The sequence below is a fragment of the Neofelis nebulosa genome, chromosome 8 (assembly GCF_028018385.1).
Source record: "Neofelis nebulosa isolate mNeoNeb1 chromosome 8, mNeoNeb1.pri, whole genome shotgun sequence".
In the NCBI taxonomy this organism is placed as follows: Eukaryota; Metazoa; Chordata; class Mammalia; order Carnivora; family Felidae; genus Neofelis; species Neofelis nebulosa.
The window spans coordinates 68,075,393-68,094,379 of NC_080789.1; the positions used below are offsets into that span (position 1 = coordinate 68,075,393).

General features: G+C 45.9%; 1 long non-coding RNA gene across 1 annotated transcript; it reads left to right on the forward strand.

Annotated features, from left to right (window-relative positions):
• Positions 1–3,902: 3,902 nt before the first annotated feature.
• LOC131519715 (uncharacterized) lies at positions 3,903–5,355 on the forward strand. The gene is made up of 2 exons (XR_009265752.1): positions 3,903–4,798; positions 5,112–5,355. It is a non-coding gene; the product is annotated as an uncharacterized LOC131519715 (long non-coding RNA).
• Positions 5,356–18,987: the final 13,632 nt, after the last annotated feature.

Here is an 18,987-nt window from a genome sequence, read left to right on the forward strand (position 1 = left end):
TAGTACCTGGTCAGTGATAAACACCCATCCGTTGAATGAATGAAGGGATGAACACGTAGAGTAACATACTCCAGTCCTTGCTGGGAGAACTAAAGATGAAGACATGAAACCAGCTCGTGGTCTCTAATGTCTCTAGTTTCTACCCTGCATCCTTCCTGTGCCCGCTGTGAGGTGGCAAAACATACAGAAAGGAGTGCCTTCCGCTAAGTTCTGTCTTGCTTTTGTCACAGCTTTACAAATCTCTGCGTCGTATCTCTCCTCAGTGCTTTCAGGAGACAATCGAATCCTGCAAACTATGGCATCCCGAGCTTAGCAATTTTTCAAAAGACCAGTTGAAAAATGAATTCTAACACCGGCCCAGAATGAGGCTGGCCGGGGCCACCAGGCACACGGCAGCGGACGCAACGCGATGACTAGCGAAGGATGAGGTGTTTCTCACAAGACGGGGTGGTACTCGGAAGAAGCCCGTTGCGCCTGGCCCAGGGAATTCTCTTTGAATATATTATTCAATCCTTTTGAAAGGTTGCTTTAGTTGAAAGGATGAACCAGTATCAGGAACCTAGATTTGGGTGTCAGCAATGAGATTGCCTTACTTGCCCTCGTGATACGGGCTGGCGTTTTCCTTGTCACGGCCTGTGAAGTGAGAGGGGAGGCCGGCTCGGGAGCTTTCCCCCTGCGCTCCTGTCTGGGTACCAGGGAGGCGTCCGGGGGGTTGAGGGGCCAACCTGACTTCAAGCAGGCCTCCTCTGCTTTCATCTCTCTCCTGTGTACGAACATGTTCTTTCCGCTTAATACTTTGTTTGAACAAAAGGTCCTGCTACTCAAATCCATCGTCTTTTAAAAAATTCCTCTCATCTCTGGAATTCTGTGGCCCTTCTCAAAATCCACAGACTACTTTGAATAATCAGTTATATAATTTCCTGTTGCTTTTCTTTCAGGGAAAGAGAAAAAAATAGGGAAAGAAACCACATTAGAAAAGCAGCCCCCGGCTTTTGATGTTGTTTTGTGTTTATTATGACATCTATAGCAAGGGCTAGGTGGGTGCTGACCCAGCTTCTGGTCTCCAGGACGGAAAAACAGTTTGCAAACGTCCCTTTACAAGCCCTGTAACAGGGCTTGTACTTTCCAAATAGTTACTTTCCAAATTATCACCAGTTTCAGAGCCTTTGGAATCCGAAGACTACGCTATTTGTGTTTTGTATTCTCACATAGTCTCTCCTTCCCAATATTTTGGTTATGTAGGCTTATTAAATAGAAGATTTTGTGGTGTCTGAAGGGCCATCTTTCAAAGCATGTCTCATTTTCTGATTGTCAGGATTCCCTCCTGGCCGTCGTGTGCAGAAATGCTTTCATTTATTCAATCAATTGAAATCAATTGAATTGAATTCAATCAATTGTCACAGTATCTATGTGACAGATACTGATCTCAGCACTGGGGATGCAGCTGTGAATGAGAGTCCCTGCCCTCATGAAGTTTACAACCTGCATGCATGAATAGGAGAGGGAGACAACAAGGAAATAAATCACGTACTTTCAGATATGAAGAAAAAAAAAAAACCCAGTAAGGGAAAGATCATTGGCATGATATGGTTGTAGAGTAATCAGGGAGGACTCTCTGAAGAGGTGTTCTTTAGTTGAAAGATAAAAAATGAGTTCAAAGAGCTGGGGACATGGAAGGGGACTTGGTGGGGGCGGAATGTTCCAGAAAGGGGAAGCAACGAATCCAAAGCCTGGAATAGAAATGGAGCTTTATATTTTTGAAGGACAGAAAGAAGGCCAGAACAACTGGAGATTACTGAAGGAGGGACAGAATGGTAGGAAAAAGGTTGGAGGGAGGCCAGATCATGTAGGGCCTTGAAAGACATGAAAAGGAGTTTGGATTTTATTTCAAGTACAACGCAATTGACAGCCGGGGTGTGAAATGAGCCGATACCCATTTTTAAAAGCTCACTTTGGTTGCTGAGTGATGAATGACTCTCTCTATGTCAATGCCCTATTTTATCTTTTTTACAGCATACATCATAATCTTTAAAAAATTTTTTTTAATGTTTATGTATTTTTGAGAGAGAGAAAGAGTGTGAGTGGGGGAGGGGCAGGGAGAGAGGGAGACACAGAATCTGAAGCAGGCTCCAGGCTCTGAGCTGTCAGCACAGAGCCCGACGCGGGGCTCGAACTCACGAACCATGAGATCATGACCTGAGCCGACGTCGAATGCTAGACCGACTGAGCCACCCAGGCGCCCCGCATACATCACAATCTTAAATTAACTCGCCTGCTTATGTATTTACTTGTTTAGCGTCCGTCTCTTCTACCTGTACACTAATAAAATGTAAAGCCCAACTGTGATTAGTTTCCCTCTTTTGTTCACTGCTACACAGCCCAGTGTCTAAAATAGTGCCTGGCACATAGTAGGTGCTAACACTTGCTTGTCGAATGAAAGAGTGACTAGATAACTAAACCTGAGAGGAGCGTTTGTGGTATACGGGTGGGTGATAAAGTAGGAAACGATGTTATTTTGTGACCCTTTCCTAGTTGTACCTGGGGGCAATGATTCCCTGAACACCCCTCACCACTCCTGCATCATATACAGGTGCAGTAGGATCACAGCGGATCTTAAGTCTATTCCCGGGGTGCAGGGACATACGTGTGTGTCTTCTCACAACACTTGAACTATGATGAAACATGGAGAGAGCAGACACTGGAAACAGGACAGGTGTGGCATCCAATTTCTCCTCTGGCTCTTGCCAGCTGTAGGGTTTTGAGTCAATTGCTCTAAAGTCACCACCACCCTGACCTCATGACTCTGTCACGAGTGTTTTCTATGAGGCAGTTACCCTGTTCTGTGCTTAGTAACCACACGAACCGGAAACTTACTCAGACAAGTGCCACTTCCCAATGGGAGGAAGGGGCTTGGGTGGGGACGGAGAAGTTGTAAGGCAGTTAGAGGTGGGGGGCAGCCGCCAGGTGGGGCAGTTATGTCAGCACGACTAAAATTGGGTCCCAGCTGCATCACACCTGCTGCCTTCAACCACCGCCACCAGGTCCACCGGGGCATCCTGGAAAGGGTGAACCGGGGCCACAGAACCTGTGGGTTCTGCTTCTTGAAAAACCAAAGCTGGGGATCCTCGGGATACCAAACATGCATCGTGATAACAGATACTCGCTGTGCCAGGTGCGGTTCTAAGCATTGCTTGTAGCGACTCACTTGGTTGGTCCTCATAAGGATCCCCCTTTACTGTGCAGCTGAGGGAACTCAATTACAGGGTTCAAGTTACTCACCCAATGGCCCAGAGCTGGGATTTGAACCAGACCATCCTGGCTCCAGAGCCTTACTCTGAGCCACCCTGCTCTCTTCAGACCCCCGGGGAATGAGAGGTGGACTGACAGGTTGGGAAGATGGAAAGTCTGTAACCCGTGTCTGTGGTCTCCAATGGTATTAGCACCCCCCTCCCCTTAACATCTCCAGGACCCACTGCAGGGCCAGGCTCCTGGACAAGCACACCAGAGACGCTTGTCTGTAGAGTATTTGCTACGTCCCAGGCCAACCGCTGCAGAACGGTCCCAGTGTGCCACACCCCGCATTTGCATCTAGGTGGGCAGAAAAGCACACGGTTTGCAACGGCTGGTGTCTGTCGCCGTCTGCCACCTCCTCCGCACGGCAGGGGGGCGCCTTCCTCATGACACCTGTGCTGCCGTCACAAACAGCTTTTAGTCTGTTGCTGTCTTCTTTCACCTCCCATCTGACTCGGATTACCCCGCACGCAGAGTGCCCCGCACACGGTAGGTGCTCAGTAAATAGAAAATGCCAGGGGCGCCTGGGTGGCTCAGTCGGTTGAGCGGCCGACTTCGGCTCAGGTCACGATCTCGCGGTCAGTGAGTTCGAGCTCCGCGTCCGGCTCTGTGCTGACAGCTCAGAGCCTGGAGCCTGTTTCAGATTCTGTGTCTCCCTCTCTCTCTGCCCCTCCCCTGTTCATGCTCTGTCTCTCCCTGTCTCAAAAATAAATAAAAAAAAAGAAAGAAAAGAAAATGCCAGAAGAAGAGAATTTCGGACCACAGTGCAGAACCGTTCGGGACGCGGCGCTCCTGCCCCCTGCAAGCCCGGGAGGTGCGCCCTGTGAAGGGCTGACGTTCTCTCTTAAAGAGAACCCCCTTAAAGTGCGATGGCAAATTTAAACCTTAGAGCATGAGGAATATTTTTATTACTACCCCTTGCCAAATGGAACTCGATATAAAAATTGATAGGAAGCAAAAGGAATGAATAAAAATAGAAAAGAAATCACCGAGCTTTGAAAGGAAGTACATAAGATGAAAATGGAATTAAATCTACCTTGACTAGAGGAGATTACATAAAAATGAAGAAATCGACAGTAAATTAACAGGTAGCACATCTACACTGTCTTGAGGGAATAACAGGAGATATTTTTATTACCTCCATGCAGAAGTTCGGTTGATTCCCCCCCCCCCCGCCCCCCCCCACTGGCTCCTGAAATGAGAGGTTTCGTTTTATATAGAAACAAGTGGTGTGCTTTGCCCAACTGCCGGGGAGTCTGAGATGTGTTTCTGTCTCAACCTCCCTGGATTTTCTTGGATGAAATTTTGTGTGAAGCTGACAGCAATTGCCTAGGGGTTGGAGTGTGTGTGCACATGTGTACGTGTGGGCGTGTGTGTTGTTTGGGGTTGTGGGAGACGAAACATTTCAGAGTTGAAACCCTCAGAAGTCTGATATGGCAGCTGCAGAACCTAATGAGGAAGCGGAAGACCGGGTCCCTTCTCAGAAGCTTACAATAGCTTCTGTCGGGTAAGTCGCCTCATCTCTGGGTCTCAGTTTCACTAATTATAAAATGAAGATGCTAATTGCTACTTTCCCCATCTCATTTACGAAGATCAAATGAGATAATGGACGTGAAAGTACTTGGAAGAGTCGAAATACGAGGCTAATGCAAGGAATTGTTTTATAATTTCATCTCAGTAATACAATTATTGTAAGTGCAATTTCTAAGACAGCAAAGGTTTATTTTGAAAAAGCAGAGGAATGGAAGTACGTAGTAATCGCTTATATTTATAAATTACCCTGTAATTTGAAAACGCCACAATCCGCATTCACCTACCAGGTTCACCCAATAGTCCTGTGAGATAAGCAGCTCTTTGGACAGATGGAGAGAGGCAGAGTAAATTGCACCAAGTGCCCCGGCTCTTGAGCGGTGGAACCAGCCCTAGATACTCACATGCTGCTCAATGAACAGCAGCATGTGAGATACTCTCACAGCTGATCCAATAGCTGCCATCTTGAAGTCGTTGCCATTCTTCCTATGTGTGCGAATAACATTTTTGGATTAATAAAGACGCAAAAGAGTGGATGGTTCCATGCTTTCCTTCCAGTGCTTTCTTCTGGACACCTCTCTCTCTCTCTCTCTCTCTCTTTTTTTTTTTTTTTTTTTTTTGACATTTGGTGACATTTTTCAATAAATATGTACCATACCGGAGCCCAAGATGGCTGCGTGGTGAAGAGGTCATTGCCTTGGTCTTCAGGAGACTTCTGATCTAGAGGGGAGGAAGGACATATAAACGGTCTGGTGCACCAGGTGACAGATGTTACAACGAGGCAAGATGACTTCTGGGTGCCTGCCCCGATTCTGTGCGGGCCATAGGGGGCCTCCAGAGACAAGTGGTGCCTTGGATGAGACTTGAGGAAGGGCAGTAGCCGGGCAGGTCAAGGAGGAAAAAGCGTCAGGCAGAGGCAGTTTCAAAAGCCTGCAAGGAGAAGCAGGATATTTGGGAGACAAAGTATTTGAGAAAGGCTGAGTGTAAAGTGTGGGTTTAGGGGAAGGAAGGGGGGGGGGCTGCTGGTGAGAGGTGAAGCTGAGACACAAGCCGGGGTGTTGAGATCTTGATCAGTTTGGTCAGGAGAGTGACAGACTATTCCGGAAGTGTGCAGAGAATGGTATGGACAGGATTCAGTGAGCAAACAAGGAGATAAGAACAAACAAAACAAGAAAGGATAAGGGCCTGAACTAGAGTGAAGGCATGGAATGGAGGACATTTGAGAGAGATTGAACCTGTTGGAGAAAGAACGAGAAGTCTTTCAAGGACTTCTCTTGAAAGAGAAGTCAAGGATGACACCCAGGCCTGCAATCAACACATGCGGACGGTTCACGTATTTGAAGACATCTCAGCAATGGATTGGCTTTTTCACGAAATGTTATGATTGCCTGGAGCTACAACCCCCTAGAGGCCACTTTATTTTACTTCCGTCCAAACTACTGAGCAAAACATATGAGTGGGAGCGTGATTGCCTCTGCCTTCCCTCTTTTCCTCCTAGGGAGACAAATCCACTGCTCTCCCTCCTTTCCCATCTACCCTTTTCTCCTCCCTGACGTCCCCCCCCCCCCCCCCCCCCCCCCAGTTCTTAAGCTGCAGGAATTTAAGCCAACCCATCATGGACTACTTCTATTTATATTTGGAAGAGGATTTTCACACACAAAAAAAATCTGAAGAGAAACGAAAACGTGTGCATGCAAAGACTGGTCGTGAATGTTCATGGAGCCGTATTATTCAGATCTCGAGACAGTGCAAATGTCCATCGACAGGTGAGCGGAGAAGTAAAACACGGCGTATCTGTGCCATAAAAAGGACTGAACCCCTGAAACATCCACGACATGGATAAACCTCAGAAACAGTCCGCTAAGGGACAGAGGCGAGGTGCAAATGACCACATATGATATGATTCTATCTACATAAAACGTCCAGAAAAGGCAAATCTATAGAGACAGAAAGTAGGTTAGTGGTTGCCTGGGGATGGGGGTGGGGATAGATTGCAAATGAGGGATCTTTTTGAGGGTGCTGGGAATATTCTAATGCTAGAATGTAGTGATGGGTGCACAACTCTTAATTTACTTTTTTAAAAAATCAGTAAATGTCAATTATTCTTAAATAAAGCTGTAAAAAAAACACTGGCGGGGGAGGGGGTGACTCAAGGAAATGAATGATAGTGTGCACTTGAAAGGGCCAGCTGTTGGAGAGGAGGTCTGGGTCTTAAATTAGATTTTCTCACAGGTGTGAAGGTGGCAGGAAGCCAGAGTCTAGGCCAGCTAAGGAGTGCTTCAAGGAGCAGTTAGTCTCTCAGGGTGTGACAAACTCTGCTCCCATACCTAAAGGACCACGGAACAGACGGTTTGTCCTAACATGGGCAGCGATCAGTGGATGTCCGTGAAAGGATAGTCAGGCAGGCTGAGGGACTGGGCTGTGCAACCTCAAGGTGCCTCATTCTGGACTGGACTCCAGAGGAGTTTTTAGACTTTGGGGATGGCTACTGTCAAGGACAAGGGCACAACCCTGCTCCCAGGTTTCCAAAACCAGACTAGCTGAAGAAGAGGGAGAAAACAGGCCATAAGCATTGGAGCATCGGGGGAGGACGGGACTCAGAAAGACCAGCAGAACAGGTGTTCAGAGTCAGGGCATTTGAAGATCCACACGAGTCACAGGGCCGTAGTGGAGGGCTGTGGTCTGTCCACCATCAGGTGAACGCCAATGATCAGAACTGGGACGCAAGGGCCTAGGCGGACAGCGGTGACCACACTGAGCTCAGACTGAGGCTAGTGAGCACATTTAATACCCCTGCTTCAGGTCAGGGACAGGTTAGGGACTCCAAATGCTCACTTTTTCCACCCCTACATGGAATTCAAAATACAACAATACTGAACCTGATCATAAGTGTGTGGAGGTCTGACGAAATTCTGATTTTCCTTATGATGACCACATCAGTACTTTTTAAGAAAAAAATCAGCATTGTTTGTGACCATTCTCCAGTTTCTGGCTTCTTCCTACTCTGTTTTCTTCATCCTCTTCATTACATTTCATCATTTTCTTTTTAAAAAAAAAAAATTGTTTTAATGTTTATTTTTGAAACAGAGAGAGACACAGAGTGTGAGTGGGGGAGGGACGGAGAGAGAGGGAGACACAGAATCCGAAACAGGCTCCAGGCTCCGAGCTGTCAGCACAGAGCCCGACGCGGGGCTCAAGCCCACGGACCGCGAGATCGTGACCTGAGCCGAAGTCGGACGCTTCACCGACTGAGCCACCCAGGCGCCCCTCACTTCATCACTTTCTAATATACTATATAATGTGTTTATCTGTTTTGTTTGTTGTCTGTCACTAAAATTTAATGGTATAAACTCACTGCTGTGCTTCTAGGGCCGAGAACAGTGCCTGGCGAAGTAGTACTCCTTAAGTACTTGCTGAGTGAATGAATCAAACATAAAACTCCCCATTTTTTTCTCCTCTGCCTTGCAGATGCTTTGAGAATAGCTTAGGTTACAAGTTGGGTAACTTGGCACTGCCTCAGGTCACAATATGTCCTGAGAACTGATAGCCGGGCCCTTCTGAGCCCGGAGTGAAAGATCTAGTGAGTGCTGGCAGAGGGTGGAGTGGAGAGGGGCTGCAGAGGCCAGGAAGTACTGATGGTGGGATCTCAGTACCTGAGGCAGGCTGGTGGGGGGCTATTTATGCGGGGCGTTGTCCTGGCCTTTTCAAATGGCACCAGCAGGGGTTCCATTGTTGTCACTGGCAACCCAGACAGGTTCCCACCTTTGGCAGACGAGCCTAGGGATGTCAGCAGGAGCTGTCTGCAAGGAGGGCAGTGAACATCTGGCCAGAGTTCCTCTGGGTTCCATCCTTCCCATTTTAGACAATCAGGAAAAAAAAAAAAAAAAGGAAGGTAGACATATGGTAAGACACAGTTGCTCTGCTAGGGTCTTTAAAGAAAGAGGACAGTCTGATTCAGTGGGAGTCTCAGGATAATTTTGACAGGCTCAGCAGAGCACTGGCTTCTGTTACATGCGTCACGTTATCTACCCCAGACGGTCCCTACCCAAGTTTTTGTTACATTGCTCACATTTCAGATGTTCTAATAAGTCTCTGAAGTTTAGCAGTGATTGATTCCTATTTTTTTTTTCTTTTAGTCGAATTAAGAACATGAGTGATTTTGTATTATGGGAGGAAAGGTTCATTTGTTGGCGAACGAGGATGCATTTTTGGAATCTCTTTGGGCACCAAGGATGAAGTCATATATCTTCAGTAGGCAGAAGCTTTGACATTTGACGAACATCTTTGGTTCAGAAGTAATTGTTTAATCTTCTCCAAATGTCTCGATAACATTTTTGTTGAAGTAAACTTTTTATTGAAGTGTATCTCTGCTCATTCAGAGAGGAACACAAACGCAAAGAATTTTCCTGAAGTGAACACATTCGTGTTACAGTGTCTGGACCAAGAAACAAAAAGACCAGCTCACTGAAAGCCCCCTGGAAATTCCTTCCAGTCACCATCCCCCTCTGTCCCCCCGCCCTCCATCATGGATCACTACCATGATGGTAGTTTGCCTGCTTGAGAATTGCTACAGGAATACAGGCATACAGTATGCATTCTTTTGTACCTGGACTCTTGCTCAACAATTTATTTGTAAAGACAAAGTTCTGGACCTGATAGCGAGGGAGGTAGAGGAGAAGAAAGGGCAGACAGTCTGGTCTAAAGGCTGGTAGACCTGGGATCAGGCAGACGGTGGCCTCGGGCAGAAACAAACAATGATAGGAGAACCCAGATTTGCATCAACGCTATCCCCATTCTACTCCTCCGATGCCACTGACTCCTCCAGTGCCATTTTGAATATATTTGAAGGGACACCTGAGAGGACTCCCTGAAGGAGTGATTACAAGTGTGGACAGGAAAGGGGAGACATCAAGGATGATCCTTTAGGTCCCACTTGAAAACCGGGTTGCTGCTAATTACTGAGCTGGGGAAGACTGCGGGAGACACAAATTTGGAGGGAATGTTAATCAGCTGTCTTGTTTTGGCTAAGATAGGTTTTGAGATACTTCTTAAAATCTAAGTGGGTCTGGAGCTGGGTGGGAGCGGGAGGAGCAAAGTTTGAGTTGCAAATTTAGGGATCATCAGAATGAGGATGATTTTTAACTCTATGGGAGGTCAGGGAGCAGTGTTGATATCACCTGGGGAGAGACAGAAGAATGGAGTGAACAGCAACATGGTGCCTCAGGATGAAATCCTGTTTCTGTTCTTTCCCATCAGCCTTCTCCATATACTGTGCTTGCCTTGCAAAGTGCATCCACTCAATCCCCAGGCCTAAGACCTCCCCTTGACCTCCTGCCCCTTCAGTTCCTCTCCTCCCCCACCCCTTCCTATGTTTGGTATCACACAAGTCCAAACAAATGAGGAAGAGGAAATTTTCTTGAGAAAGGGGGAGGGTGGGAGGGGAGGGAGGAGGGTGGTAGGTCTGGCTATTGGAAAACTTTTTTTGACTAGAAGGAGGAAGAAAGCCTTAGTACACATACCAACTCATACTGGCGTCCATGCTAATATTTTTATATTATATTAACCATGTTTTTATTATGGTGATTCATATGCACGAGTTGTTCCCAGAAATTTCTTAAAAGTTGTTCCTCCCTGTGTTCCAAGACAGTTCTACTATGGTGTAAACCAAATAGTTTAACAAAATATATTTATTGGATAAATTTTCTCCTTGCCAAAAGGACTAAATTGCTTATTTATATATTTATTCCAATACTTACCAGTTCAACTGTAGTAAGGTAAATATTTCCTGGGTCAATGTGTACATGTGTGCGTGTGTGTGTGTGTGTGTGTGTATGTGTGTAACTTAAGGAATCATAAGTAGACTCCTACATTGTGTAAGCAGTGGTATTTGGGAATAGAAAAAGAATCCTTTCAGATTAGACTTCCTCTTCATTGTTTAAGTGTTGGCATCCATTGCTGGTTGAGTACTTATTTTTCATCCAGGGATAGGACGCTGGAATGAAGCCCTGGCAATCTCTGGTGACTAAACCCAAGAACAATATGTGCCTTCCCCCTCAGATATTTTTGGGGATTAATTCACTTACATGCAACCTCTAACGGATGTAGCACTTGGGGGGAAAACAGAACCCTTCTTCATGCCTAGATTTCTCTTCTTCTCATAATTAAACCATAAAGAAAATAAAAGATGAGATGAAATATGCATCCTTGCCTTAAGAAGACACAGAAATGCTGAGGAAATGGCACAATGGGGGGACTGACAGACTCCCTGGGAGTCCGCACCTTGGCCAGCCGCCAGTCTGCTGCTTCTCTGACTACCACCTGCCTCCCTCCTCTTTGAGTCTCCACGCAAAGCCCTGACTTGAGTCCCTGGGCTCTTTGTCATCTCTGCCCTGATGGTTATTTCTCTTTCTCTTGTATAACTAGTATTTTCACATTTCCTCAGGACAGACTGAGAAATAAGATCACATTAAAAAAAGAAATTCTATATTGTGCCAGCAAAATCAGAAATTGACAAGTCGATGAGGGCCCAAGCAAGTTGACTCGTAAAAATGAAGTCATGGACAGTACCTTCCTTTCAGAGAATACACATGCATGTTTTGTTTTCTTTTTTAACATTTTTTTTAACACTAATTTATTATCGAGAGACAGAGAGCATGACCAGAGAAGGGGCAGAGAGAGAGAGAGAGACACAGAATCTGAAGCGGGCTCCAGGCTGAGCTGTCAGCCCAGACCCCGACGCGGGGCTCGAACCCACGAACCACGAGATCATGACCTGAGCTGAAGTCGGACGCTCAACCGACTAAGTCACCCAGGCGCCCCAATGCATGCATGTTTTTAACCTTTGAGACTCTGTGGGGACCCAAAGACATAGGATAGGTGGATATAAGATAAGTTTACTCACAGCTGGGGACCAAGTGATGCTCCACAGAATGAGAGGTCTAATGAGCTCTAGGAGTCACATACCCTAAAATATGTCTCCCACTTGCTCTGTGACTAAAATTTCTACTTGAGAACAATATTGGTAATGCCTTACACTTGATCAGTGTTGTGAATCCTCCTGTTGTGAATATATTGTGAAGCTTTGCATTTGTACACACCTGTCTGGTTCATTGCTGCTTATGAAGGGCCTTCCTTATGTGGCCCTCACTGAGCTAAAGAATGGTGTCCCCTGTCTTCCCTGGTTCTCAGAACCACCCTAGAAAGGGGGCACGGTTTAACCGATGCCCATTTCACAGATCAGGCAACTGAGGTTCAGAAAGAACTTGTCTAAGTCAGGCCTCTTCCATGTGGTGGGGCCAGGAGTTCTGACTCATGCCTCTGGACCCTCCTTGCCTTCTAACCCAGCAGGGAGCTGGCAGTTTTAGCCATTTGTTGAGGACACGGATGTATGGTTGCCAGGGAGCCCTGACTTGTTCATCAGACTAGCTTTATTAGAGGACCACACCCTCAGAAGGTGGGAGAGGCTGGATGGGAAATAGAAGGGCAATCATGGCAGGCAGGGAGGGAGGAGGAACGGAAGGCCAGATTCACGTCCTGGATCACCACGATGTACCCAGGATCTCCCTGCACATAGATGAGAGTGAGGAGGAAAGAAAAATGGTATACTTTTGCTGGAATAGGCATCCTTCTTTCAGTCAAGGTGACAGGCATTGTACAAGGGTCCTCTTAGACCTGGGGAAACCCACAGCCCTTCAGCCTTCTGTGGTTTCAGTCCTCAGTCTGCCTAGAACAGCGGCTGACCTCCTTCACTGTTGCTGGGGAGCATCGTCTGCCAGGGTGTGGGTGTGTAAGGACAGCCCAAAGGAGGAGCCGCACATCAGCAAAGACCCCAGCAGAGGGACCCGTCACCGGCTCAGCTCTGGTCTGATCTTAACTGATCCGCAGCTACCTCTCTGTCACACCCTCAAATGTGGGAGGAGGGGGCCCCCGCGTCCCCTTTGCCCATCTTTCTCTCTCCTTTGGGGCTCCAGTGTCCGTGATCTCTGATGCTGGCCCCTGTGAATCTGCCCGCAGCACCTTTGCACTACAGAGCAGAGAATAGCTTTGCGCTATGTCCTGTTCAAAGGTCCATTTTCTCTCTTTCTTTTTCCTTTTCTTTTCCTCTCCTTCCTTCCTTCCTTCCTTCCTTCCTTCCTTCCTTCCTTCCTTCCTTCTTTCTTTCTCTCTTTCTTTCTTTCTTTCTTTCTTTCTTCTTTCTCCCTCCCTCCCTCCCTCTCTCCCTCTTTCTCTTTCTTTCCTGCACATTTTCTCCATTATAAGATCCACTACTATGTAAGCCACATGGAAGAACCCTTGCTTTCTCACACAGACCATCGCTTCCATATACTCTGGTAGGTAATAAAATTTGAATCTCCAAATAAGGGATTTCCCATAACTGCTGCATTTCTAAAGGTTTCTCTTTGTTGTGGTGGATTTTGTGGTATCTATTGCAATGTGTGCTAGGGAGTGGTTTTGTTGCCTGGGTCACGCGTAGATCCGTCTGCGTGATCAAAGGCTTCCTCACATTTACTGCGTGTGTGTGATGATCTGCCCTATGGTTACCGGCGTTGCCACCCTCTTCAAGAAATAAGCTACTGCTCTGCCATCCAGTCCCTCGTGTTGAGGGTGTGGCTTGTAAGTGACCATTTCCTGCATTCATGCTTTTAAATGGATTCTCTGTCCTGAGATTTCTCTGATTTCCAATAAGGTACAGGTTCTGCCTAAAGGGTTTTCCACAGTGATTACATTTAAAGGGCGTCTCCCCAGCTTTTGTTTTTTGATGTTGAGTAAGGACTGAGTTCGTGTACAAACTTTCCGGCACTCGTGACACACAGAGGTGTGTATTTTCACATGCATTGTACGATGGGATTTTTCCGGCATGAGTTTCCACAGTCACTGCGTAAGTAAGATTTCTTCACTTTTCCAAATTTTGAAATAGCAGTGTTATTCGCAATCGCCAAAAGGTGGAAACAACCCTAATGCGCATTGATGGATGAATGGATGAGCAAAATGTGGTATGTACCTCAGCCCTAAAAAGGAAGGAAATTCTGACACGTGCTACAACAGGGTCGAACCTTGAAGATATCATGTTAAGCTAAATGAGCCACACACCAAAGGACAAATACTGTATGATTCCACTAACGTGAGCTTCCTACCACAGTCAAACTCGTAGAGACAGAAAGAGGAATGGTGGCAGGGGCTGGAAGGTGGGAGGAATGGGGAGTTATTGTTCAACGGGAACAGAAGTTCAGCCTGGGATGATTAAAAAGTTCCGGAGATGGATAGTCACGGCAATTGTTCACCAAGGTGAATATACTTAATGCCACTGAGCTGTACGCTTGAAAATGGTGGGGGCGCCTAGGAGGCTCAGCCGGTTAAGCGTCCGCCTTCCTCTCAGGTCATGATCGCACAGTTCGTGAGTTCGAGCCCCACGTCGGGTTCTGTGCTGAGGCTCAGAGCCTGGAGCCCGCTTCGGATTCTGTGTCTCCCTCTCTCTCTCTGTCCCTCCCTGCTCACACTCTGCCTCTCTCTCAAAAATAAATAAACATTAAAGAAATTTTTTTTTAAATGGTTAAGGTGGTAAATTTTATTATATGTAGTTTACCACAATTTAAACAAAGAGTACAAGAGCTTTATAGGATCCTTCTTTCAAAATGCTGGGATTTTTCTCTAATATCGTTTTTTTTATAGACTCTTTCTCTGGTGGGGTTTTCCTTCTCTTCCCCCTCTGCCATCTTTTAGAGCAGCCCCTGTCTTCCAGGGATCCTCCAGAGGGCCATACACATCACCTCTGCACACATTCTGAAGCCGACAACCCCTTGGTCTCAGTGTCGTCGGCCCACTCAGCAGACAGAAAATGCTAGCTTTGTCAGTCTTAGGGACTCTCAGTTCCCTCAGTCAGTCTTAGGAACTCCCTCTTAGCTCTGTGAGAAAACAGAACTCTGGGTTCTTGCAATTTAGAAATCACAGCTTCTCTGAAAGGTGAAGAGGCCGGGGAATCTCGGGTTTTGCTATTCTCCAGCCTCTCAAGATACAACCTTTCCTCTCACATCCTCAAACTTTAAGGGATCCCCACACAATTCATGTTCACTGCAGTGGCCAGGTCCCAGAATTCCCAGAACAAGAGCCTGCTGTAGCCTGGCAGAGCGAATGGTGGCTATTACTGGAAATCCTGGACTTTCCCCGAAGCCTGGGGGATCAGGTGCAGCAATTTACCTGAGTCCTAAAATAACCTGCGGGCTCTGGGACTGGAGTGAGCCCGGGGGCCCTGCAAAGCTCCCCTCCGTGCCATTTGCACTTTGAGAAGGGATCAAGTTCTAACGGAGGCATTTCAAGCTGGAACCAGCAGGTGGGGTTGTATTTCTTCTGGTAGCAGCGCCACTGAATTTTACCTATTGCCACCTGCACGTTGGTGCCTCCTCCAGAAGTCACAGATGCTAACTAAGCCAGAGCTAGTCATGAGACTTGAGTCTGAGCCCCTGGTCTGTCCCTAACTATCAGGCCTCGGGGGTGTCATTTAACCTCGTGGATCTGCTGGGGCTACACGCTGTCCACCTGCCTAATGGGGCTGCTGGGAAGATAAAGAGCTATTTCAGGAAAAATGGGGAAATCTGTAGAGCTAAGCTTTATAGGGGTGTGCATGCAAATCGGGAGCTTTTTGTAATGCTGCCCATATTGTATTTGAATCATTTATCTCTTATAGCTGGGCCACATACTGGCTGGTCAGATTTACGGGAAAATGTAGCTAGGCATGGCTGGAGATGGAAAATAGGATGGGAAGGCTAGGGCACAGTGTGTCCTTTGGGTCAGATTAATGGAGGTAATTTCATAATGTGTTTCGGTGACTTCTTAGGACAACACGAAAACAACATCAATGGCTCTGCACCTTGGTTCTGGGCGGATATACAAGGGCCAGGAAAGCGGTTGGGGGAAAATGGTCTCACAAAGGTCCAGCCAGGGCGCTGCTGGTCTTCTCCCTAGAGATGGCCCTGGTGGGCCAAATGCCTGGCTGTAAAACCCCGTGTGGGAACAGGATGAAGAACTAATGAGAGGGGGAGTCAACAGCACCCTGTGTTACTTTCCCATTGCTGCCGTAACGAATTACAACAAATTCCGTGACTTACAACAACATAAATTTGTCCTTTTACAGTTCTGGAGGTCAGAAGTCCTAAGCTGGTTTCACTGGGCCAAAGTCAAGGCATGAGGGGAGAATCTGGAGGCGCCGAGGGGAGAATCTGTTTCCTTGCCCGTCCAGTTTGTGGTGGCCACCTGGATTCCTTGGCCTGTGGCTCCTTCCTTCATCTTCAAAGTGCATGGTTCCAATCTCTGCTTCCTCATCTCATTGACTTTTCCTTTGACTCCCCCCTCCTGGCTCCCCCTTATAAGGATATTGTGATGACATCGGGCCCATTCAGATAATCCAGGAGGATCTCCCTATCTCAGGGTTCGGAATTTAATCACATCTGTGAAGCCCCATTTGCCAAGGAAGGCAAGATTCACAGTTTCTAGGGATTAGGATGTGGACATATTTGGGATTAGCTTCTGTTATTCTGCCTACCCACCCCCTCTTTAATCATTAGTAGAAGAGTGAGAGAAAAAGCTGACTATGGATTAAGAACAGAATGGAGTCCCCAAGACATTTTACGCTAAATTGGCTTAAGACCAATTCACTGCGTTTCAATTTCCCAATGACCAATTTAACTAACTTTTAAATTTTATTGATATTCAAAAGATTGTCTTTTTAATTTTTTTTTAAGTTTATTTATTTATTTTGAGAGAGAGAGAGAGATAACATGAGCATAAGCCGAAGAGGGGCAGAGACCGAGAAAGAGACCCAAGCAGGCTCTGTGCTGTCAGTACAGAGCCCAACACAGGGGCTCGATTTCATGAACTGTGAAATCATGACCTGAGCCAAGATCAGGAGTTGAATGCCCAACCCACTGAGCCACCCACATGTGCCAAAAGATTGTCTTTTTTAATGATTTGAATGTCATTTTTCTATTCTTCAATGCTTAGTATTCTTTGTCAATTCCTCAAATAGCACGTGAATGTTAATTTTGAACTTCCAGCAATTAAAACGTAATTATGTTACATTAAGTCAAATTAGATTAAAACTGTAAAGGCTTAAGATAAAGGGATGAAGTTTTAGCTGGGGATTTTCGGGAAGAAACTGCAGATACAGTTGTATTTAAATTTAAACTTAAAATTTAAATTTGAGAGCAAAAAAATGAGCGGTAGTCCAAACTACCCTACAAAAAAATGATGGCATTTTAAATTTCTAAGAAGAATCAATTGAGACAAAACAAACCAAGGCAGCAGAAAGGAAGTGAGGCAGCCCAGAAGATTGTATCATAATGATTTCTATGACCAGTGCCTCAACTTTGATATTCACTGACTGTAAACACAAAATACAAAATCCTAAAAAGCTGGAGAGATTGGTAAGGTGAGAAATAAACTGCAAGCTACAGGAACAATCACATCACACAGTAGACTTGAATTATTAAATTGTTGGAGAAGTTCGGTTGACAACATACTTGAGAAATTGGCAGAATCATCACAAAACTGCTGAAATGTTTGCAAAACCAAAATGGCATGAAAGAAATCAGTACAAACTGAAAAATTCTTGCAGGAAGCAAGCACTGATATTTCGGTTATGGAATGATTTCTGAATTTGAAATACAGTTCAGAAACACTTGAAGATTTCTTTAAATGCCTCTATGATGACAGAATGAAACCTTGTCAATAAAAACTACAGAAATCCTCCTAAACTACTAAAACTGTTCCATTGGAGACAAATTAATTTACTATGATGGTTTATAAATAATTAAGAGAAGCAAGTTTTGTTTTTGTTTTTGTTTTGTAGAAAGTTACATTTGATGAACTGATGATTTTACAAATTATTTTTTGGCAGACTAAGCTTCCAGTAATTTGAGTAACCCACCCTGTTTCCCTTGGTGAGTGGGGTTTCTAGGCAGTGGGTGGGGGGGGACCAGTAGGGGAGGCCAGAACTGCTCTGAATTCTCTCTTCTCACTTCCTGGGTCTTTCTCCTGGTGCCTGAGTTGACTGGGGGCTTTTCCACTTCCGAGGTCTGGTCCTCTCCTGCCAGTAAATGTCTCCCTCCATGATATCCGGACCATCACATGCTTCTATCACATCTCTAACACTTGATTACTCTTGTTATTTACATGTCTGTGTCCTTCAACCAGAACTTGAAGCTCTTGGGCTATGGCAATATCTCATCCAACATTTCCTTTCTGGTCCCAAACCTTGTGCCTAGCATGTTGTAAGTGCTTAAAGAGTGATTATTGAATGAACGGATAGATGGGGGAAAGACTTTTTATTTTAATAATGTGTTAGTTCTCCAGGAGTCAATTCCTAACTCCTTGCAGCTGGATTCCATGTCCCTGTCCACCTCCTCCTCACTAAAGTAGGGCAACTCTTTTCAACTATACTTTTTTTTTTATGTCTATTTATTTTTGAGAGACAGAGAGAGAGAGACAGAGCATGAGCAAGGGAGGGGCAGAGAGAAAGGGAGACACAGATCTGAAAAGCAGTCTCCAGGCTCTGAGCCGTCAGCACAGGAGCCCGATGCGGGGCTTGAACTCACGGACTGCGAGATCATGACCTGAGCATAAATCAGACGCTTAACCGACTGAGCTGCCCAGGTGCCCCCAACTATACTTTCTATAAACAAATATGGGCGCCCGGGTGGCTCAGTCAGTTAAGCATCTGACTCTTGATTTCAGCTCAGGTCATGATCTCACAGTGTGTGAGATCGAGTCCCTCCTAGAGCTCTGCACTGATGGTGTGGAACCTGCTTGGGATTCTTTCTCTCTCCCTCTCCCTCTGCCTGAACGCGCACTCTCTCTCTCTTTAAATAAATAAACTTTAAAAACAAACAAACAAATAAAAGCAGGGCAGCCTTTCTCTCACGGTGCCTCCCCCGACTCAGCAGCAGTGGGCCCTCAACATACGTCAGTCTAAACTAATTATTTAATGATCTGAAGTGAGCCTCCAAAGGTCAGAAGGAAATTCTCTGTGCGTGGTATTTCCAACACGACATTCCAAACTCTTTTTTAATGTAGACATCTTGAAAGCTGACTTTTTCCCACTCATCTTATTATTTATTATCTTTTGACTGATAAGCAACCAACTTAATAGCTTCTTCTGAATCTACTTTGTGCTAC